The sequence below is a fragment of the Odocoileus virginianus genome, chromosome 32, assembly GCF_023699985.2.
Source record: "Odocoileus virginianus isolate 20LAN1187 ecotype Illinois chromosome 32, Ovbor_1.2, whole genome shotgun sequence".
Lineage (NCBI taxonomy): Eukaryota > Metazoa > Chordata > Mammalia > Artiodactyla > Cervidae > Odocoileus > Odocoileus virginianus.
Window position 1 is genome coordinate 33,196,535 of NC_069705.1, and position 24,408 is coordinate 33,220,942.

The 24,408-nt window shown below is 36.8% G+C and overlaps 1 non-coding gene across 1 annotated transcript; it reads right to left on the reverse strand.

The window, feature by feature from the left end:
* Positions 1-23,093: 23,093 nt before the first annotated feature.
* Positions 23,094-23,216, reverse strand: LOC139032681 (small nucleolar RNA SNORD22). Its single transcript, XR_011485257.1, has one exon. It is a non-coding gene; the product is annotated as a small nucleolar RNA SNORD22 (small nucleolar RNA).
* Positions 23,217-24,408: the final 1,192 nt, after the last annotated feature.

Genomic DNA, 24,408 nt, shown 5'->3' on the forward strand with positions numbered 1-24,408 from the left:
CCTGCCAAAACAAACAGAAATGTGAGGTGAAAGCTATATATAATAAAAAATAAAATGATATTAGACCTCCTCAATAACTGTTGACTTGCACTGTATTTTCTTTCATTTTGTGATGTTTTCTTTTTGATTTAATTTCTAGGAGGTATCCTCAACTTTATTTTCTAACTCTTAAAAAAATTGTACAGAAACTGGCCTGACAATCCATGGTTAAGACTTTGCCTTCTGATACAGGGGCTGCAAGTATGATCCATAGTTGAGAAGCTAAGATGCCACATGCCTCACAAACAAATTGCTAAACATAAAACAGAAACAATATTGTAATGGTTCAATAAAAGATTCTTAAGATGGTCCACACTAAAAAGATTTTTTATGATACAAATTATATAATAGATGAACATTAAATATGATAAATTGAAATAATAGCTGGACTCAAACAAAAGGAATTAAACAGGTGGTATGATAAACTGAGAGCTCCCTCTTTCACGATGCCAGGTCCCTAAAAGCTGCTTCTCAGGAAAAACATTGCTATTGAACAGTAAGTTTACCTGTTGAAGTACAAGACTGCAAGTAAGCTCATCTCTCTACCTGGAACTCTCAACTGAGAAAAGAAAATATTATTTGTGAGAAACAAAAACCCTAAGACTCTATAGCTCATGGGTATGGAGTCCCATTTATAATATCCAAGTGAAGCATGAGTCTTCAAATCTACAAATTCATGGATTTTTTTTTTTTTTTTTTTTTTTGCAAATAGAAAAATAGCTATAAGGAGAAGGAAAAACACTGTGTGGACCTATCTACAGCTCAGTAAGCAAAAGTATCCTAAGAAAAAATGCACTGAGATATTAAGTAGAATAGATTTCAAAGTGATAAAAATGTCAACATATAAGAAAAAGAAAAAATAAAGAACCAATAGAATATTTCCTGAGTTTCAGAAAGTGATACTAAAATGATTCTGGGAGACAATATTCAAAATGACTTGATTCATAATTTTCCAAGATAGATAAAATTTTTAACCCTCTGAATATGTAAACTAAGTATGCTGAAGATTGTGAAATTATATCTTGAAAAGACTGAGAAAGTATAACTGTGACTCTAGAAAAATATAACCAGTTAAAGGATCATTTGAGAAGGAAGCTGGAAAATAATATTGTGTATGTGAAGCTCCAGGGACAAAGACTGAAAAGCTACATTTTATTGAAGCCCATTTGAAGGAAACAAACAACTATGTACTCTCAGTCTTTGCCTTTGTTTTGCAAATGGTATATCTTTAGTAAGAAGGAAACTGGAAACCTGAATTAAAAAGGAAAGTTTGAGATTGAAGAAGTAATCTTGAGCAAATGTTAGTATGCATATGAATTAAGCTAGGTAATCATTGACTTAGAATTAATGACTAAAATAAGATCTAGGTTGGAGAAGATAAAAATACAGTAAAACTAAAACATTGGGTAGCAAAAATCATAAATCTTTCAGAGATATATAGTTACAGTAATATCTATTTTTCTACACTTAAGGAGGATGACTTTTTATAATTAAACTTAAAATTTGTGAATTTAATGTTTGTCTTTCAACTTAAAGGGCTTCCCTGGTGACTCAGATGGTAAAGAATTTGCCTGAAATTCAGGAGACCCGGGGGTTCGATCCCTGAGCTGGGAAGATGCCCTAGAGAAGGCAATAGCTACACACTCCATTTTTCCTGCCTAGAGAATTCCATGGACAGAGAAGCCTGGTAGACTACAGTTCATGTGGTAACAGAGTAACTATTAAAATGTGTATAAGAAATTAAAATTAGCAGAAGAAGAAATATAATTTTTTTTAAAAATGTTAGAAAACAAAGTATAAAAGCAATGGTGATATGAAAATTAATACAACACAAAAACGCATAGTAATCATTATAGATACAAATTTGAAAGACTGATATATTAGTATAAAATTAAAAACAAAATTTACTTATATATTATTTATAAGAAATATGTCAATATATTTATTGTGGTTATTCAGAAAACCTGTTCTAAGAAGAATGGGAAAATTAGTCCATGAAATCACTTGTAACTAAAGTAAAAATACTATATATATATATAAGGAATATTTTACTGGAAGAAATAAAAATTCTTAGTTTATATACCCTGAACAGTCATATCTTTGAATTATACAAAGCAAACATTAGCAGAACTTTTTAAATGGATAGATCCCTACAGTGGGTTAGTTTAACACAAACAGATCAGATAGAAAAAGCATAAAATAAAAATTGAAAACACATAACAAATTAACTTTATTCATTTATATAAATCCCTATAACTCAGAAGAGACAAGTATTTGAGTATCTATGAGAAATGAAATTGAATTGGCCTAGGATACATCACAAAACCAAACTTGAAAAAATACGAATGAATCATTGCCTTATTGACCAGATATTGAGCCAAAAGAAGTATAATTAGAACTCAATATCAAAAATAAGCCTTATTTAAAATTACAAACTTTGACAACTTAAAAATGCAGTTGACTTTTATTATTCATGGATTTCATATTTGCAAATTAACCTACATGCTGAAATGTGTTTGAAGTCGCCAAATCAGTTCTTCCCAAGCTTCCTACCTGAGGAAAGAACCTGATGCATGTTCCCATCTGAGAACCAAACCGGGGTCTCCTGCATTGCAAGTGGATTCTTAACCAACTAAGCTATCAGGGATGCCCTGCCACCTGAGAGCAAATGAGGTTAATGCTGCTTTCCTGTTTTAGTTTTCAAATTGTAAAGAAGTAGTCCTTCTCATGGTCTATTTAGTGCCACATTTTTTGCATTGTTGTGCTTTTTTTGTTGCTGTTGTTGGTAGTGGTTGCAGATTAAAATTCTCCCCAAACATGGTTCTAATGTGCTTAAGATTCCTCTGCACAAGACAGGTGTCATGTGTCTTACGGAGGAAATATGTGTGTTAGATATGCTTCAGTCAAGCATGATTAAGAGTGGTGTTGGCCATGAGTTCAACATTAATTAGTCAATATATATCTCCATATGTATGTAGTTAATATGCATGTATGTATACACACACATACACACACACACACATATATATATGAATAATCAGGTGTCTTTAAATAAAACACACATAATACAAGGTCTTGATGGTCAGGCCATGAAAATGTGAACAGAGATACATAGGCATCCAGTTTTGTACATGCCCTAGGGGCAATAATTTAGTATTTCCTAATTCAGTGGTCATAGTGAAGTTATAGAACATAACTTTTTCAAAAAAAGAGAATCAACTGTATATTTCCAAATTTATATCTGGATAAATTAGAAAACAAGTTTTGAAATGTAATGCAATCCTCCCATGAGTCATACCTGATACATTTCCATTAAGGGCTTGCTGGGAATTGAGTCTAGGTATAGGTTAACAAGCAAAGAGAGGTAGTGAGTATGGGTCCTGAAGAGAACCAATGTTGTCTTGCATGGCATCTGCCTCATCGTTGTTCAGTCCCTAAGTCTTGTTGACTCTTTGCGACCTTTGATGTGCTGACTTTTTGATGTGTTGACATCACATCAGGCTCCTCTTCCCTCCACTATCTCCTGGAGTTTGCTCAAATACATGTCCATTGTTTTGGTGATGCCATGCAACCATCTCATCCTCTGTCGTCGCTTCTCCTCCTGCCTTCAATCTTTCCCAGCATCAGGGTCCTTTCCAATGAGTCAGCTCTTTACATCAGATGGCCAAAGTATTAGAGCTTCAGTTTCAGCATCAATCCTTCCAGTGAATATTCAGGATTGATTCCCTTAGGATTGATCTCCTGGCTGTCCAAGGGACTTTCAAGAGCCTTCTCCAGCACCACAATTTGAAAGCATCAGTTCTTCAGTGCTCAACTTCTATATGGTCCAAATCTTACATCTGCTCACGGCTATTAGAAAAACCTTACCTTTGACTATACTAATATTTGTTGACAAAGTGATGACTCTGTTTTTTTTTTTTTCATTTATTTTTATTAGTTGGAGGCTAATTACTTTACAATATTGTAGTGGTTTTTGCCATACATTGACATGAATCAGCCATGGATTTACATGTGTTCCCCATCCCAATCCCCCCTCCCACCACCCTCCCCATCCCATCCCTCTGGGTCTTCCCAGTGCACCAGCCCTGACTCTGCTTTTTAATATACTCTCTAGGTTTGTCATAGCTTTCCTTCCAAGAACAACTGCCTCAGGAGAGGCCTTTTTCATTCCCTCAGTCAATGCAAAGTAATCCTCGCAGGTGCGGGTGGGAAGGCTTCTGTTACGGTGGAGGGCCCTTCTTCCAGGGTTGTGGAGGCTGTTTCCACTGGACACAGGGAGTCCTCTTTCGCTGGCAAATATGACTCATTAGAAAAAGGAAGCAACACCCAGCTGTGGATATGTCTGTTGGTGAAAGTAAAGTCTGATACTGTAAAGAACAATATTGCATAGCAACCTGGAGTGTTAGGTACATAAATCAAGGTAAACTGGAAGTGATCAAACAGGAGATGGCAAGAGTGAACATCGACATTTTAGGAATCAGCGAACTAAATTGGGTTGGAGTGGGTGAATTTAACTCAGATGACCGTTATATCCACTACTGTGGGCAAGAATCCCATAGAATAAATGGAGTAGCCATCATAGTCAACAAAAGGGTTCAAAATGCAGTACTTGGGTGCAGTCTCAAAAATGACAGGAGGATCTCTGTTCATTTCCTAAGAAAACCATTCAATATCACAGTAATCCAAGTCTCTGCCCCAAAAAAGGAATGCTGAAGACGCTGAAGTTGAATGGCTCTATGAAGGCCTATAAGACTTTATAGAACTAAAACCCAAAAAAAAAAAAAAAAAGTCCTTTAATCATAGAGGACTGGAATGCAAAAGTAGGAAGTCAAGTGATACCTGGAGTAATCCCAGGTTGGCCTTGGAGTATAAAATGAAGCATGGCAAAGGCTAACAAATTTATACCAAGAGAATGCTTGCTAAGAGCTAACATCCTTTTCCAACAACACAAGAGACTACTCTTGCACATGGACATCACTAGAAGGTCAATACCAAAATCTGATTGATTATATTCTTTGCAGTTGAAGATGCAGAAGATCTCCACAGTCAGCAAAATAAAAGACAGGGAGCTGACTTTGTCCAGATCATGAACTCCTTATTGCCAAATTCAGACTTAAATTGGAAAGTAGGGGAAATCACTAGGCCTTTCAGGTATGACCTAAATCAAATCCCTTATGATTATACAGTGGAATTGGCAAATAGATTCATGGGATTAGATCTTATTAACTGAGTGCCTGAAGAACTATGGTCCACGGTTCATGACACTGTACAGGAAGCTGTGCTCAAAACCATCCCAAGAAAAAGAAATGGATAAAGGCAAAATGGCTGTGTGAGGAAGTTTTTCAAATAACTAAGAAAAGAAGAGAAGTGAAAAGCAAAGGAAAAAAAGGAGATATATACCCATCTGAATGCAGAGTTCCAAAGAATAGAAAGGTGAGATAAGAAAGCATTCCTAAGCGATCAATGCAAAATATATATATATATATATATATATATATATATATATATATATATATATATATATATGAAAATAATTGAATGGGAAAGACTAGAGATCTCTTCAAGAAAATTAGAGATACCAAAGGAAAATTTCTTGCAAAGATGGGCACAATAAAGGGCAGAAACTATATGGACTTAACAGAAGCAGAAGATATTAAGTAGAGGTGACAAGAATACACGGAAGAACTGTACAAAAAGATCTTAATGACTGAATAACCACAATAGTGTGGTTCACCTAGAGCCAGATATCTTGGAGTGTGAAGTCAAGTGGGCCTTAGGAAGATCACTACAAACAAGCTAGTGAAGGTGATGGGTTTCCAGTTAAGCTATTTAAATCCTAAAAGATGATGCTGTTAAAGTGCTGCACTCATATGCTAGCAAATTTGGAAAACTCAGCAGTGGCCACAGGACTGGAAAAGGTCAGCTTTCATTCCAATCCCAAAGAAGGGCAATGCCAAAGAATGTTCATACTAACCACAATTGCACTTATTTCACATGCTAGCAAGGTCATGTTCAAAATTCTCCAAGAGAGTCTTCAAAGCGTGAACCAAGAACTTACAGATGTTCAAGCTGGATATAGTAAAGGCAGAAGAATGAGAGATCAAATTGCCAACGTCCATTGAATCCTAGGAAAAGCAAGAGAATTCCAGAAAATCATCTACTTCTGTTTCATTGACTACACTAAAGACTTTGACTGTGTGGATCACAACAAACTGTGGAAAATTCAAAAAGTGATGGGAGAAATCATTTACCTGCCTTACCTGCCTTCTGAGAAATCTGTATGCAGATCAAGAAGCAACCATTAGAACCAGACATGGAACAGCAGGCTTTTTCCAAACTGGGAAAGGAGTAGAGTCAGGCTATATATTGTCACCCTGATTATTTAACTTACATGCAGAGTACATCATACAAAATCCTGGACTGCAAGAAGCACAAGCTGAAATCAAGATTGCTGGGAGAAATATCAATTAACCACAGATAAGCAGATGAAACCACCCTTATGCAGAAGGTAAAGAGGAACTAAAAAGCCTCTTGATGAAGGTGAATGTGGAGAGTGAAACTGCTGGCTTGAAACTCAACATTCCAAAAACTAAGATCATGGGATCTCGTTCTATTATGTCATGGCAAATAGATGGGGAAACAATGACAGGCTTTATTTTCTTGGGCTCAAAATCACTGCAGATGGTAACTGCAGCCATGAAATGAAAATGTGCATGCTCCTTGGAAGAAAAGCTATGACAAGCCTAGACAGAGCATTAAAAATCAGAGACATTACTTTGCCAACTAAGGTCTGTCTAGTCAAAACTATGGTTTTTTCAGTAGTCATGTATGGATGTGAGAATTGGACCATAAAGAAGGTTGAGCACCTAAGAATTGATGCTTTTGAGCTGTGGTGTTGGAGAAGACTCTTGAGAGTCCTTTGGACTGCAAGGAGATCAAGTCAGTCAATCCTAAAAAAAATCAATCCTGAATATTCATTATAAGTATTGATGCTGAAACTGAAGCTCCAATACTTTGGCCACCTGATGGGAAGAGCCAACTCATTAGAAAAGACCATGATACCGGGGAAAATCGCAGGCAGGAGAAGGAGATGACAGAGGATGAGACAGTTGGATGCCATAACTGACTCAATGGACGTGAGTTTGAGCAAGTTCCAGGCGATGAAGAAGGACAGGGAAGTCTGCTGTGCTGCAGTCCATGGGATCGCAAAGAGTCAGAAATGATTGAGTGACTAAACAACATCAAGATTTCAAGGTCTCAATATCCTCAGTTTTATCACATAACTAGTATAACTTACAGGATCCTATTCTTCCTCAGTCTGTGCCCTCACTTTAACATTAGTCATCCTACAATGCCGGGAGTTCCACTGCATTGTTATTCAGCCAGGATGAAATTTTGAATTTCATTTTCAGCAGTTTCAGCCCCAGGGCTACAGGAGATCCATGTTCCCTGCAGCCCAAACACAGAAGCTTTCAGCCCTTGAGCTGGGGATTTGAGTCCCTGAGCTCCTCCTCCTCTGTTATCATTTTGTCCAGCAATAGTAGTAACCACCAGACAACCTCATTATATTCACTATGTTTCCAAAAATATTGCAAGGTATATATAGGCATCCAGCTCCAGTGAAGATGCATAGTGCTATTGGCACAGAGCAATAATGTACACATTTTTAATGGTGAGGGTATAACTTTAAAGTGTATATATATATATATATATACATACACATATGTATGTATTTAAATAGTTGATTAGGGATACCCTATGGGTGTGTTGTACATATCTCCACAAAGGGTTGTGTACTATCAGTGTTATCTTGTCACTGGAGATATTAATAGAGTTATTAGCATCTTTAAGTCTAATCAGATTAGAGAGCCAATTAAAAAAACTCACCCTTAAAATTCAGTTTCTCTAGAACTGTTCATTTTACCAAAATTTATCTTATTAGTCTGGGTTTCCCAGAGATCAAGCCCAAAAAGAGAAAGATGTATTTATGGAAAGGAATTGGGGCATGCAATCATAGGGACTGATGTCTAAGATCTGTGGTTAGCGACCTGGAGACCCAGGAGAGAATCCCGTTCTTCCACTCTGAGTCCAAATGTTTGAGAACCAGGGAAGCCTGTGGTGTAAGTTCCGGGCAGAGTGCAAGTCATAAGGTGACAAAAAACCAATGTCCCAACTAGAGAGTAGTCATATTCAGAGAAATAACACTTTCTTACCCATTATTTTATTCTATTCAGGCCTTAAACAGATTTGATGAGGCCCCCCTACATTATGGAGACAATGTGCTTTGCTCAGTCAACTGACAAAATTGTTAATGTCATACAGAAAATACCTTACAGACATATGCAGAAATAGTGTTTAACCAAACATATGACATCCTGCAGTCCAGCCATGTTGACATATATAATTGAACTTCATGACACATAATAATCAAATCGTCCAAAGTCAAACCAAAGAGAAATGCTCAAAAGCAGCAAGAGCACAGTGGTTAATAATTTACATCTTTATAATCCAGGGAGGTCAGAGTCAGAGGCGTAACATAACCAATGCAAGAAAGAAATTAAAAGTCATCTCCAAATTCTATACCTGACAAAACTACCCTTCCAAAATGAAGAAAAACTAGGACATTCCTAAGCGAAAAAACCGAGAATTCGTTGAAAGCAGAACTGCGCCACAAGAAGTTCTGAAGGGATTGGTACTAGGGAAGGATATTAGCTAGTAACTAAAATCTTTGTTGTTGTTGTTTAGTTGCCAAATTGTGTCCAACTCTTTCGTGACTCCTGGGACTGTAGCCCACCAGCCTCCTTTGTTCATGGGATTTCCCAGGCAAGAATATTGGAGTGGGTTGCCATTTCCTATTCTAGGGGATCTTCCAAACCCAGGAATCAAACCTGTGTTTCCTGCATTGCAGGTGGGCTCTTTAACTCAAATTATATGAATGTAAAAGAGCACTGAATAAAATAACTACATGGGCAATTATAAGACACCGTAAATAATTTTGTAAATTTTCTTTAACTTATGTGATGTTTTAAAAAAAATCATAGAACAATGCTTATAAATATGTAATGGTGGACATATAATGTTTAAAGATGTAATCTGTGCAGAGAAAAAGCCAAACAAAAAACCGGAAACCTGACAAAAAATTTAAAGGATCGGAAATAGAGCCAAAATACATAGGAACAAATTTTCTTGTATACTATTGAAATCAAGCTGGTATTAACATAAGTAGATTGCTCTAAATTAAGATGCTAATTTTGATCTCCAGTGCAACCACAAATAATATTGATTTTCCATCTTTCATGAGTTAGTCCTTTTATACACAAGTATAAAAAACAAAGCCCAATATATGTGTATATACTTATGTATATATTTATAGATAGAGAAAGACAGTTAAAATATGCCACGTAAGCCTTGTATATAGTATATATTTACTATGCACTTTTTGGTGGTGGTGGTGGTTTAGTCGCTAAGTCATGTCCAACCCTTGCAACCCCAGAGACTGTACAGACTGCCAGACTGTCCCTGGGATTCTCTAGGCAGGAGTACTGGAGTGGGTTGCCATTTCCTTCTCCAGGGGATCTTAACAAGTCAGTTATCAAACCTGGGCCTCCTGCATTGCAGGCTGCCTGCAGGCAGAAGACCCCCCCTAGATCCCTGGGTTTGGAAAATCTGCTGGAGAAGGGATAGGCTACCCACTCCAATATTCTTGGGCTTCCCTGGGGACTCAGCTGGTAAAGAATCTGCCTAAAATCAGTTGTATAGCAACTGAAGAAGTTAAAAAGTATAGGATTGCATTAGCATTCTGGTATCACCTAAATATTAGAATTTTCATGCAAAAATGACTTACACTTTTATGTTACATACCTAAAGCTAATTTATCTCACTTTAAGTACTTTAAGTGAATGTTCTCATGCATCATTATTTTACTGATTTTAGTAAAAATCCATTATGGTTGAATATAGGAGGGTGATTATAATTTTAGTAAAATAGATCTTGGGATTTAAGTAGAGGTTTCTCAATATGAAGACACATAGAACATTGTTCTTTCCTCTGAATGTTTACATTGTTGCATGCATAACACTGTCCTTTGAAATTTTATGGTGACTGTATTTCCAGGAAAAATAACACACAAAATACACAAACAATCCTAAATCCAATTCCTCTACTCTCCATAGTATTAAAATAACAGATCTATTCAGTAAACCTAATTAGAAATATGGAATTGTCCATATAAGCTGTTTAAAATATAGACCTCTTCATATTCACTTATTTTCCTTACTCTTCTTAGCATTTTACACAGAAGATAACAAAATGAACAAAGTAGTCAATAATTATCCATTTACTAATTTAAGGTGATCAAATATGTATTTAATGCTTCATAAATGTAATCAATTTTGTTTTCATTATTTTGAAAATATATTATCTTAAAATATTTTAAATATCATTTCCTTAGAATAGTACATAAACATTTTATTTAAATGAATACTTAGCTAAAAGCTATAAATATATATACATAGTCATATGTCTTATATTTTTAAGGTTGATTTTATTTCTTTATTTGTTCATTTTAGTTTTAGTGATTGAGCATGAGAAGGAAAGATCATACTCCTAAATCATTTGGGATATGTTTTAAATATACTCTGATGTATATTTCTATTAATATCTTTGTATTAATAGAAAAGATTTTATCTTCTATCAGCATGCTTCTTAAGAAAGAGGGAAAATTCAAATAAATAAATGTGAGCCAAAATAAAATAAACATTAACATTTTTTACCTTAATCTGAAATTAATTAAAATTTTAAGTGTTCACAAATCCATTTAATTGCATATATAATTTTATTAGTCTTTTTAACAAGTTTTCTTATGTATTATTTTTACTAATATTTGTTTGTATAGTATTAATTTTAGCCAAAATTAAAATTTTCATTATCTTTGTAGAAGACAGTCCATAATACAAGGTTTGAAACATCAATACACACCTGACTGATGCAAATATATTGGCTCATTACAGTGAACTTAGATAAATATTAGGCAGCTGAAATAAGTGAAAACGTGTTAGTCACTCAGTCATGTCTGAATCTTATGTGTTCCTATGGATTATAGCCCAGAAGGTTCCCCTGGAATTCTCCAGACCAGAATACCAGAGTGAGTTGCCATTCCCTTCTCTTAAGGATCTTCCAGATGAAGGGATCTAACCTGGGTCCCCACTCTGCAGGAAGATTCTTTACTGGCTGAGCTAGAAATGCATGTAAGTTTCCCTTGGTAACTCTAATTTTCTTGAAGAGATCTCTAGTCTTTCTTATTATATTGTTGTCCCCTATTTCTTTGCATTGCTTACTTTAAAAGGCCTTATCTCTCCTTGCAATTCTCTGGAATTCTGCATTCAGATGGGTATATCTTTCCTTTTCTCCTTTGCCTTTCACTTCTTTTCTCAGCTATTTATAAAGCCTACTCTGAAAACCACTTTGCCTTCTTGCATTTATTTCTTGGGATACTTTTGGTTACTGCCTCCTATACAATGTTATGAACCTCTATCCATAGTTCTTCAGACACTCTACCAGATCTAATCTCCTGAATTTATTAATCACCTCCACTGTATAATCATAAGAGACTTGATTTAGGTCATACCTGAACAGCCTAGTGGTTTTCCCTACCTTCTTCACTTTAAGTCTGAATTTGGCAAGAAGGAGCTCATGATCTGAGCCACAGTTAGCTCCCAATCTTGGTTTTTTTGACTGATAGAGCATCTCCACATTCTCCTGCAAAGAATAAAATTAATCTGATTTTGATATAGACCATCTGGTGATGCCCATGTGTTGTTTGAAAAAGGTGCTTGTTATGACCATTGTGCTCTCTTGACAAAACTCTGATAGACTTTGCCCTGTTTCATTTGTACTCTGAAAGCCAAACTTATCTATTACTTCAGGTATCTCTTGATTTCCTACTCTTGCATTCCAGTCCCCTGTGATGAAAAGGGCATCTGTTTTGGGTGTTAGTTATAGAAGGTCTTGTAGATCTTTATAGGACTGTTTTGTTTCATCTTCTTTTGCATCAGTGGTTGGGGCATAGACTTGGATTACTGTGATGTTGAATGGGTTTATCTTGGAAAGGATCGAAGATCATCCTGTCATGATTAAATTACTTTTCAAAATTTGTTTTCAGGTGCATCCCTGGTGGTCCAGTGGCTAAGACTCCATGCTTTCATTGCAGGGGCACAGGTTTGGTCCCTGATCAGAACTCTGCATGCCATGTGGCAATAAGAAAAGACAGCTTGCTTTCAGTGTTCAAATAAATGTAGTATTCATAATGCCTCATCAAAAATGACTCCTGGAGAAGTGGTTTTATGCTGTAGTTGGAGTCAGAATCATCTGGGAGTTATTCTGGGTTTGCCCTCCAGGATTTTCTGATTTAGTCTTGCCTTGTTGTATCTTTGCTAAGTCACTTCAGTTGTGTCCGACTCTTTGGGACCCCATGGACTGTAGCCCGCCAGGCTCCTCTGTCCATGAGGATTCTCCAGGCAAGAATATTGGAGTGGTTGGCATGACCTTCTCCAGGGGTTAGGACTTAAGAATTTGCATTTCTAACAGGTTTTCAAGATAATGCTAATATTGCAGAATTCACATTGAAAATCACTGTCTTAGAAGATCACTGTTCATATATTTGGAGTCAGTACAATCAAAAACCTATTTAAGAACTTATCCTTTTTAACCCGAGGTCCACTTTCAGCTTCTCAATGGGGACTCATGCTTTAGTCTCAATAAATATAGTTGGTGCTTACACAAGGTCTTTCAGCTGTTAACAGAACTACTCTAATGTATTTGGATGGCTTTGTGACAGCTAACAATTTGATTGAACTGTTTGAATAGACCTTTGGGTTAAGTGGGCAGCCTGCTTAACACATCAAGGGCACAGCCTTTTCTGGTGAGAGTCTCTTTTCCAACAGCATTCAAACACAACCAGCAGCCAAAATTCTCATTTCTTCGTAAAACTTCAGTAGCCAATCTTTATTGCAGGGATAAGCTTTTAGCCCCAAATTGCAATTTTCAAGCTGTCAGAGGAGAGGTAAACTTTACTGGCATTCAGGGATTGTAGTAAAATAGACTGTGCTCTTTGCTGCTTGTTTCTGTATTAGCAACACTCTGGTTTTTGTGTTTGTTTAATGGTAGTATAAATAACTTGCCCAAAGGGGGGAGAAGCAAAACACATTTAGCATCTATGACCGGTCAGGATATATGAGAGCCACTGGGGATACATGATATGATCTTCTCAGAGTTTGTCACTTATGCCTATATTGTTACTGCTTTAATTCATATTCAAGATGAGCATCTATGTGGATAGCACAGCTTGGACATAATAGTTTTCACTCTCTTTTGGAAATATATAACAGAATTTCAGAAACCTTAAAATCTGGTGGACGTGTACCCTCAAATCCTAATGTTTAATCCTACAAGACTTTGTCATTCTTTGTTTTCATTGATGTCATTTGAGAAGACAAGATGAAAAAAAAAATTAATGCCGTGACTGTTTAATACCATCTCAGTATGGGTTTTGTCTGATGTGAAGATAGAGTAAATAGATTTATTCAAGTTAAACATGGTATTTAATTTTGCTTTATAAGTTTGGAGTACAGCACAACACATTCCATTAGAAGTCTGCAAGTCTTCTGTGGCAAATGATTATTGCGTTTATGAATAAACCAAGACACAACACTTCTGTGAGACAGTCTGGTGTTTTACACCATCATTCCCCTGATTGGTTGTTAGTCTTAGGACAGTAAAGTCCCCTAGATGAATAGTAGAGTTGTCCTGATCTTGGCTGTGTCTCAAGAGTTGGTTTTCCTTGGAAAAGTCTTCCTTGAGTTTTCTGGATGCTTGCTCGAGAACAAAAGAGGGGCTGCTTTCTTGGATCTGGGGATCATGAAGAATAACAACTAGAAACTTTGCTGTTTAATGTTTGCACAAACCTGGAGGTAGTGGTGGGAGAAGCTTAGGAGAAAGTCTGTACAGTCATGAGAATGAAGAACCCTCCCGGCCATGTACCTCCAACACCTATGTCTTCCCACTATCCTTCTTGAATCCTTTAAATATCATTTTTTACCTGTTCATATTAAGCACAAAACGTACCCCACACTCTCAAGTCAACTCTCATAACCTGGCAATGACAGAAAGATAATAGTGATCACTTAAAAGAAAAAAGGCAACAAGATTTTAAGAGAAAGATGGGAAGGTCCCAATTAGACCTGTTATGAAGAATCAGAGTAGTGATTATCAGGAAGCATTTGGGCACATGTGATTGGAATGTGAGGAGAGGTCCCAGGTGGAAATATGAATTTGGGACTTCGCAAGATACAGATGGTATTTTATGCCACTGCTGAGGATAAAGGCACTAAGTGGGTGAGTGTGGCCGGAGCAGGGAAGAGCAAAGTTTGAGCCCAGGACATTTCAATATTAAGAAATCCAGAAGAAGATAAAGACCAGCAGGAGGGTCTGAGAGGGAGGCTCAGTGTCTGTGTATCCTCACGTGACTCAACAGAGCTGTGGGGCCCCTTGTCAAAGGCAGCCCCGATCCAGGGACTTCTGTGCTCCCGTCCTTTAACACCTCACCCTTTGCTCAGAGCAAAAGTCAAACAACAGTAATTGGCTTCAGGGCCACAGTTCCTGCACACCCCACTAACTCTCTGCCCTGTTATCATCTTGACTTCCTCAGTGTCCCTTCAACCTGCCAGTTATATTTGATATCACTGCCTTTCTTATAGATTTTCCCTCCTCGGTCAGAAAAGTTCTTCTCCTTAACATACACTTGACTACTTCCACCTCTTCTGGTCCTCACTCAAGTCTCACTTTCTCAAAAAAATCTGTCTCTCCACCTTCTTTAATGCTGCAGGTTGCCTCCCACCCATCACCCCATCACTGAATCTCCCTGTTAACTTCTGTTCCATTTTGTTTTTTTCCCATTGAACTTACATGACTGTTAACATGCTATATGTTTTATCTGTTTATGATGTTTATTGGCTTTAAAACTTATTGTAAATTATATTTTTTCAGAGTTTGGTAGAAATGGCAATGTTGGGTGGTAGTTTTTAATAATACAGTGTGTGGCACATACAGCAGATTCCCATTGGCTGTTTTACATATAGTCATGTAAGTTTCCATGTCACTCTCCATACATCTCACCCTCTCTTCCATTTGCTGTGTGGCTCAGGAAACTCAAACAGGGGCTCTGTATCAACCTAGAGGGGTGGGATGGGGAGGGAGATGGGAGGGAGGTTCAAAACGGAGGGGATATATGTATATCTATGGCTGATTCATGTTGAAGTTTGACAGAAAGCAACAACATTCTGTAAAGCAATTATCTTTCAATTAAAAAATAAATTAAAAAATTAATTTTAAAAAGACAATTTAAAAGATTATGCAATATATGGGAAACAAGATAAAAGACTGCTTGATGCAGAATTGACATTCCATGTTAATTTTCTTTTCCTTGTTTCTTTGCAAAAGGAAAATATCTTCCAAGTGTAATGCAATGTAATGTAACAGAACTTAACATTTTACTAAATGGAAACTTCTGGCCACTTTTATTCTTTAGTTCACTTTGTTGTAATTCAGTATCATCTCTTCAGAGAAGCTTTCTGTAACCTAATTAAGGTAGACCATGCGTGCACATGCGCACACACACACACACACACACACACACACTGTACACTGATATTATACCACCCTCTTTATAGATGACAGTATGGTACATAACAGTTTTATTCATCATTCTGCCTATAACTGTTTCTTGTACAAAATAGGCTCTGATAAAGAAAATGTTGAAATTTAGCTCTAACTTATATGTTTATGGGAAAATCGAATTACTTTATAGTAATTCAGATAATCTCAGTATCTATCTCATTGCAGAGTAGAGGTATAGAACATTTAGCTAAACTAATAATGTTTTAACCAACCATATATGTTTGAAGAATTAATGCAACTTCAAATACTGTTTACTTGACCTGTGTCTTCACATACATTTGGGGTGACTCTAGCAATAATGCAATCAAAACTATTGGATAAATCACTACATATTGTGAAATATATCTATAGGCAATATCATAAATGGAAGTACTTATATTTCTGAGTCAGCCCTACTAATTGCTACTAACTGAATTATTTTCAACAGAATCACCTGCATAGTATATGTTCCAATTTCAGAATTCAGGTTCTGTCTCAGATTTACCAAATCAAGATCTCCGAACAAAGGGCCCAGGGAACTGTATAGTGAGTACCCCTGAAGTGATTCATTTTTCCCTGTATTGTAAGAGAATAGCATAAATATATTCCCAGGGAATCCATATTGTTAAGGGGAATAAAAACATTTCAAAGGTCTTGGCTTGAGTGCATGACATTTGAGGGTAAGATTTGAGAGTTAAATGATGAGAACTTCGAATTCGTGCTTGTAGACAATCGCTTATTTTAGAAGAAAACAACAACAGAAGCACGAAGTATCTTTTGTTTGTGTGAGTATTGTGTTTCTTTTGGCTGCTTTCCAAACTCACTTGATGTTAATTAATTTGAAGCTGCTTTAATTTTATTTTTAAGTATTAATACGGTTCACAGATTTGCTTCAAATTTCTAAAGATAAGCTCTACTTCTCCTCGGTGCTTATTTTTAGGTGCTTTACAAAGAACACAAATAATTCTGAAAATGTTAGAACTCTGGTTTCTAAATATTGTCAGGCATGAAAGAACAAGCCAACCTTAAAATTCTGTCTCTAACACAAATAATTCCAGCAATGTGGAACCTTTTTCTGAATCCTCTTTCTCTGACTAATTTTGTACAAGTATCGCATGTTGTAAACACCTGTTGATGCCTTCAAATTCAGTATGGTAGATCCACTGTGTTTCCCATCAACAACTCCCTGATGTCTAGTCTAACAACTATCAAAAAATAAATGAGATTTGTGGGTCTGATCTTGCTTGGAGCATACATTTATTGATTTCTCTGACTCTCTGGTTTATTTTCATGATAGTCAAAATAAATTTTCTTTCTTTCTAATTTATGCAAGTTTGCAAAGTTATTTTTTAAACATTTTTTAGATTTGATCTTCTTCTCTTTTAGAAAATGAAAACCCCATTGACACTTTAATATACAGTGTAAAATGCTTCCTAATTTATATATCTATGTAGTGTTGTATGAGTGCATAAACTGAAAATGCATTAAGCTATACACTTGTGGTTAGTGCACTATTATATATATAAATAAGGTAAACTTCCATAGTTAAATTATTCTTGATGTTAATCAAAATTTCCATTAATAATGAATGTTTCAAGTGACAATTGTCTATTATTTATTTAAAAGGTGCTAATTTGGTGATAGCAGTGTTGCAAATCTGAAATAGTTTGTCAGGCTTGCATCATACCTGAAGGCCTCTGTTCTGTTATTTTAAAAGGAAGGTAGCTATTAATGCTACTCTTTTTTTATTCCTATTTTTTTAGTTTTACTCTTACAGACAACTTAACCTTAAATTTTGGCATATAGTAGTAACATTCTCCATTTGCAATTTAATATCAAACCTAAAATTACACAAATAATAGCTGCGATAGAGCATTTAAGCTTACAGTAGACATGTATGTACATGTATATATTTATGCATTTGTTGTTGTTGCTCAGGCCTTAAGTCGTGTCCAACCCTTTGCAACCCCAAGGACCAAAGCTTGCCAGGCTTCCCTGTCCTTCACCACCTCCCAGAGTTTGCTCAAACCTGTCCGTTGAATCAATGATCCCATTCAACCCTCTCATTTTCTGTTGTCCAGTTCCATTTATGCATATAAAACAGCAAATTACCTGCTACTTTGACATTAGAAAAATATTGTTAGGTGGACATTGGTTAAAAATGAAACAAAGTAAAACTCATTTGCCTTCAAGTGAGTTGCAGTGTTGCTGAAAATCTACTGACTTCATTCTGTATACATTCTTTGTCTTTGATTTTTTATTTCAGATTTTGTTACTCCTCTTGACCTAGTTGACAAATACCTTCTTTTCACTTCAAAATAACCTATTAGCAGAGAAAAAACTTTTCTGTATTATAGGATTAGGCAAAATTTTATGCAAGATTAATTGCAGTTATTGTCATTAAGTATCACATCTGACAAGTCCCAGAGCTGGCTCTCTGAATTTAATGAGAAGAGTATTTCAGTCTTTTATTGTAATTCCATGTAGTCTATCTCTTTTTAATAATATGATACTGCCATTGTTTTACTGTGTCTGGGTTTGATAGGATGGAGAATTTATTTCTGAAGTTAAAAAATGTTGTAATGATAGAAACTGAGAATGTGTTTCTTCCTAAAACAAAAGTATCTAAAGATTACTAAGATATAACTGTGTATATGCAATCTAATGTTCTATCCCAAACAAGAGTGACCTTTAGGCATCTCTCTGCAGGAGGCATTTTTCTAGGCAGAGCCCCGCATGTTAGTGCAAATCAGGTTCACACCACAGCAGGAATTTACCTCACAGACACAAGGACATTGTAGACCAGTTTGGTGTGTATGTTTTCATGTGCTGCATTCCCATACACGATCCCAAGTGGTGGGGAAAATGTTTCTTCTTCCACACCTCTCTAGGTTTATGAGTCAGCTGGGTTCTGGTGGCAATGATGAAAAAGCTTATCAGAGTAAATATAAATATTTTAAAAATATTTTATTGAGTTAATTATATATAAGTAATATCCTGGCATACTCATCATAGCAGTCTAATTCTATACATATTGTTCTCTGTCATTTTTCTGTAACAACATTGTAAATATTCACATGTCATAAATACATAGCAGTTCAGTTTGGAAACTGTTAGCTTTTGTCTTTTCTGTGTTTGTAGAGGGAGAGGTTATTATTGGAGGATAGGTCAAGGGAGAAATGAGAGTAAAGCAAACAAAAACTTCTCCTCTTGGATGTTTGTTGTGTTATCCATGCCTTAGCACAAGGGCACAAATGTGCTTCGTGCAACTGGATGAGTCTAAACACATTAATTCTCCATGGTTGCTGTACCACATAACACGGTGGCTCAACATAACACAGTGTCATCATCTTACATTTAGAGAGGTCGGCAGTGCAAAATGGGTATTCCTGGGCCAAAATCAACATGCAAGCAGGACTGCATTTCCTATGGAGGCTTTAGAGAAGCTTCTATTTCTTGGCCTTTTCCAGATTCCAGAGGCTACCCTCCTTCCTTCACTTACATCTCCTTTCCGGCTTCACAGGGAGCAATGGCTAGGCTTTCTCATACCACAGAACTCTGAAGCTAACTCTTCCTTCTCCCTCTTCCACACATAAAGGGACCTTCTGATTACATTGGGTCTGCTCAGATGATCCGGAGTAAATTCCACTTCTAGTTCATTATTGGCAGATTTATTCCATCTGCAAACTTAATTCCCACTTGCTACATAAAATAACATATTTACAAGTTGCTGGGATTAGGAAATTAGCATCTTTAAGGAGCCCTTATTCTGTTTTACATATTGCATCATTTCAGTAAAATTAGCGCCCTCTAAAGGATGTGAAAGTTGGACCATAAAGAAGGCTGAGCGCGGAAAAATTGAGCTTTTCTTTTCTTTTTTTTTTTCATTTATTTTTATTAGTTGGAGGCTAATTACTTCACAACATTGCAGTGGGTTTTGTCATACATTGACATGAATCAGCCATGGAGTTGCATGTATTTCCCATCTCGATCCCCCCTCCCACCTCCCTCTCCACCCAATTCCTCTGGGTCTTCCCAGTGCACCAGGCCCGAGCACTTGTCTCATGCATCCCACCTGGGCTGGTGATCTGTTTCACTATAGATAATATACATGCTGTTCTTTCGAAACATCCCACTCTCGCCTTCTCCCACAGAGTCCAAAAGCCTGTTCTGTACATCTGTGTCTCTTTTTCTGTTTTGCATATAGGGTTATCATTACCATCTTTCTAAATTCCATATATAGAATTGAGCTTTTCGATCCATGGTGCTGGAGAAGACTGTTGAGAGTCTCTTGGACAGCAAGAAGATCAAACCCGTCAATCCTAAGGGAAATTAACCTTGAATCTATATATTGGAAGGACTGATGCTGAAGCTGAAGCTCCATTACTTTGGTTGCCTGACTCAAAGTGCTGAATCATTGGAAAAGACCTTGATACTGGGAAAACTTGAGGGCAAGAGGAGAAGGGGATGACAGAGGATGTGTTGGTTGGATGGTATCACTGACTCAATGGACATGAATTTGAGCAAACTCAGGGAGATAGTGATAGACAGAGAAGCCTGGCATGCTGCAGTTCATGGGGTCGCAAAGAGTGGGACATGACTTAGTGACTGAACAACGACAAGAAGTGCCCTCTACATATAGTCCTATCTACATATTAATTTATGTGGTACCCATTTTAAATTTAATATGGTCAAGGTTGTGGCTTAGACTTAGTCAGGCTGTGTGTGGATACATGTTTCATCTTCTCACCCTCCAGAACCAAAAAAATCTCTTTGTGCTTTGGGAAAACAAACCTATAAGTAAACACTGAAAATTCAGTAACACACAACAAATGCTTGGGAGACTCTTGAATATTCTAGTTATAATTTTTTTAATTTACTTTTTCAAATTGAAGGATAATTGCTTAACAGAATTTTGTTGGTTTCTGCCAAACATCAGCATGAATCATCCCCAGGTATATGAGAAACCATCAGGAGTTTCACATCAAAGGGCTTGGGTGTTAATCCCTTTTGTCAATCATGTTTCATCACATATTCCCATTGAAATTACCATTATTCAATGTCATTCTGATCATGCCATGTCTCATCTTAGTGTTTACCCTGGAATTTGCATAGATATACAACTTTCAAGCTTTCTACTGCACTACAAAATTCCAGTCTATTGCACTATCTGTATTTCTTGAACATGTCATGTTTTTTGATGTTTTCTTTGATTTTGCGATTTTTTTTTTTTTTTGGCCTCTTTCAGATCTTATTGTTTTCCTACAAACCACATTGATGGTGCTTAATAAAAGAACAAAATTTTGAAAAGAGCCACTTTACTCATTTATTTTTATAAAAGAAGAAGCCAGCTGTTTATGACTTTTACAAGTGTATTTAAATCCATTTTAAGAATCAGTAAAGACATGAGAATGTGAGCATCTCAGATAGTATTGGTCACTAACATAGTCAGAGAGCAAACCTTTGAAAAAAGATAACTCAAATGTGCCTGATACATGCTTCTTCCAGAATCAATGCATCTTCACTAGATTTTTACATTTACAGGTATGAAAATTGTACTACATACTACTGTATTTCATACTAAAATTCTTAACTAAAGCTTATAGACCTCTAAAAAGTATTTTCAAATGAAAACTCTTCTTGGTTAATATTTCCCCTCTTTATCCTATAATGACTATGGTCAATCAGCCCTCTAGAGCATTGTTCACATTGCTACTTAACTAAGAGAACTGGAATATGATTACAGAAATTATTCCTGACATAACTTCTCTTAGTTTCTTTTCTGAACAAAGTCTTTTGACTTAGAACTTTTATAATGATTCAAGGTATTTGCCTCAAATCGCACTTAAAAATTGTCACATCAGACCATTTGAAGGTCCTTACATATATAGCCTCTTCTAACTTATGCTTTCAGTTTGACTTTTATGAACAACAGCAGAACTTAACAGTTTATTTATTTATTTTTTTCGCCATAATAGTAATAAAAACTTAAGGGAAAAAAAGCAACTAAAAAGCAAACTCACCCAAACTTTGGTTGAAATCATTATGTGCTCTGAATCATTACTAAGCACCAATGGGATGGTAAAGGAATCACAATTTGTTTATTGGGTTGAATGTTTGATTTCATTCCAATATATTTAATATTGATGCTACTGGTATTAGTGTCAATTTGGGAGGTTAGTAACTTCATTTTTATGTTTCTTATGAAGGCATCTCTTATGAATTGGATATTTGGGACAAAATTTTTGACTGAATAACAGGATGTTGAGGCATGATTAGTGATGCATGCCTTTTCCAGAGATTTTCTCTGAGTCACAGCTCCTTTGGCCAGTTGTGTTTGATTTCCTGCCCAAAGCTGGGTTGTGGAATTAGCATTTTGGAAACAAACTTTCTTTCTCAGGTAGGGTACTAACAAAATTGCTGGATTTGAAGTAGCCTCATTGATGTCTGTCCATACCATGCACTGTATGGAGATTGTTTATTTCCTTCCTTTGGCCCTGTGTGACAGTTGAAGTTACAAAAGAAATGCACACTCATGATCACCATGTAAAAAGGAATTTCCACCCAGAAGCTGTTAAGAATCTGTTTTTCAATTTTTATCTGTCATCATGACAATTACAGTGTAAACCATTTCTTTTCTGGACTTCCAGACTCAAGGGCTAGATATGGCAGAAATCAATATGTAACAGTTATTGTCATCAATAATCCCCGTGGAGAAACACCTCTAATACCCACACTGGTTTGGCTCCTTCTTTGCCACAGGGTCCCCCGTGTGCCTGTAAGTTTTCCTTCTAGGATGTTATTATTGTTTTCCTCACAGTATTACTCACAAATCATTATTCTTCTAACCCGAAGCTATTCTCCTCTATACAATTTACATCAGTAGAGTGGTTTTTATAATCATTTTTAGAACAATTTGTGTTATTAATTTCATTATGAGACATGAAGATACTTCAATTAACAACCAACTCTTCATTCTTATCTTTTAAAGCAAATGTGGAAAGTATTTTGAAATTTCATTTATTGTGTATGACAAAGCCAGTGAGTATTCGGCATTAATTTTCACAAGGTATAGATAGGTTCAAACCCCAAAATTTACTTGATCTTTTCCCTTTATTTGAAAGTTAAAATAAGACAATATTTAGAAAAGCTGAAATGATTGTATGCTAATTTGAATGGGTAGATTTTACAAGTAATGACTTGTAAATTCCCTTTTTGATATCCTCTGAGAGTTGACTTCCATTACATGTGCCTTGTTCTTTCTCCAGGCCTGGAAAAAAAGTCTAGAACTGATTTTTCACAAAGTGATGTTTCTTCCTTCCCTGTGTTTGGAGACCCTCGTTATCTCTCAGACAGTCGCTCTGAAACAAACTTGCATCCTCCCCCAGCCAGCTCCAGCTGGTTCACCTTTATAGGTGGTGGGACTAGAACAGGAGGTGGAATGTGTGACTGTGTCTTCACTGGGTTTGCAGTATGTTATTTATTTATTTCCTTTTGGCTGTGCTTGATCTACGTCACTGCATGGGCTTCCCTCTAGTTGCGGAGAGTAGGGGCTCCTCTCTAGCTGCAGGGCGTGGGCTGCTCGCTGTGGTAGCTACTCTTTTGCAGAGCGCAGGCTCCGGGGTGCACTGGCTTCAGGAGTTGCGGCACTTGCTTCAGTAGTTGCAGCTCCCGTCCTCTAGAGCGCCGGTTCGGGGATTGTGGCTCAGGACCTCTGTTTCTCTGCAGCTTGCGTGATCTTCCTGGATCAGGAATCGAACCCCTCTCCTGCATTGGCAGGCAGATTCTTTACCACTGAGCGGCCGGGGAAACCCTAAAATATATTCTTAATACTTAGATATAAGCTTCCTGGTGGCTCGGATTGCAGATAATCTGCCTGCAATACAATAGACCCAGTTTTGATCCCTGGGTTGGGAAGATCCCCTAGAGAAGGAAATGGCAACCCTCTCCAGTATTCTTGTCTGGAGAATCCCATGGACAGAGGAGCCTGGAGGGCTACAGTCCATGGGGTTTCAAAGAGTCGGAGGTGACTAACATTTGAAATGTAAGGTAGTCTTTATTACTATTCACATGGGTATATATGTATGTGCACATCTAAGTCATTCTGCTGCCGCTGCTGCTGCTAAGTCGCTTCAGTCGTGTCCGACTCTGTGTGACCCCGTAGACGGCAGCCCACCAGGCTCCCCCGTCCCTGGGATTCTCCAGGCAAGAACACTGGAGTGGGTTGCCATTTCCTTCTTCAGTGCATGAAAGTGAAATGTGAGAGTCAAGTCGCTCAGTCATGTCGGACTCTTCACGACCCCATGGACTACAGCCTACCAGGCTCTTCCATCCATGGGATTTTCCAGGCAAGAGTACTGGAGTGGGCTGCCATTGCCTTCTCCAAAGTCATTCTAAGAAAGGGTTAATATTCAGTAAAAAATAATTTAATTGAAATGCTACCATAATTTACATTTGTCACTGATGGAACCCACCTGGCTTTTTCATTAACAATCAGAAATAGCACAGTATAATATCTGGTGATAGCTACAGAGATTTCAATCACAAGCCTTGGGAGAAACTAATTCCATTCCAATCCAGTTTATGTCAACTCCGGCAAATATAACAGAAGCCTATAGTAATCACAACTGATTTGCTAAATTGCAAAAATAAAATCTC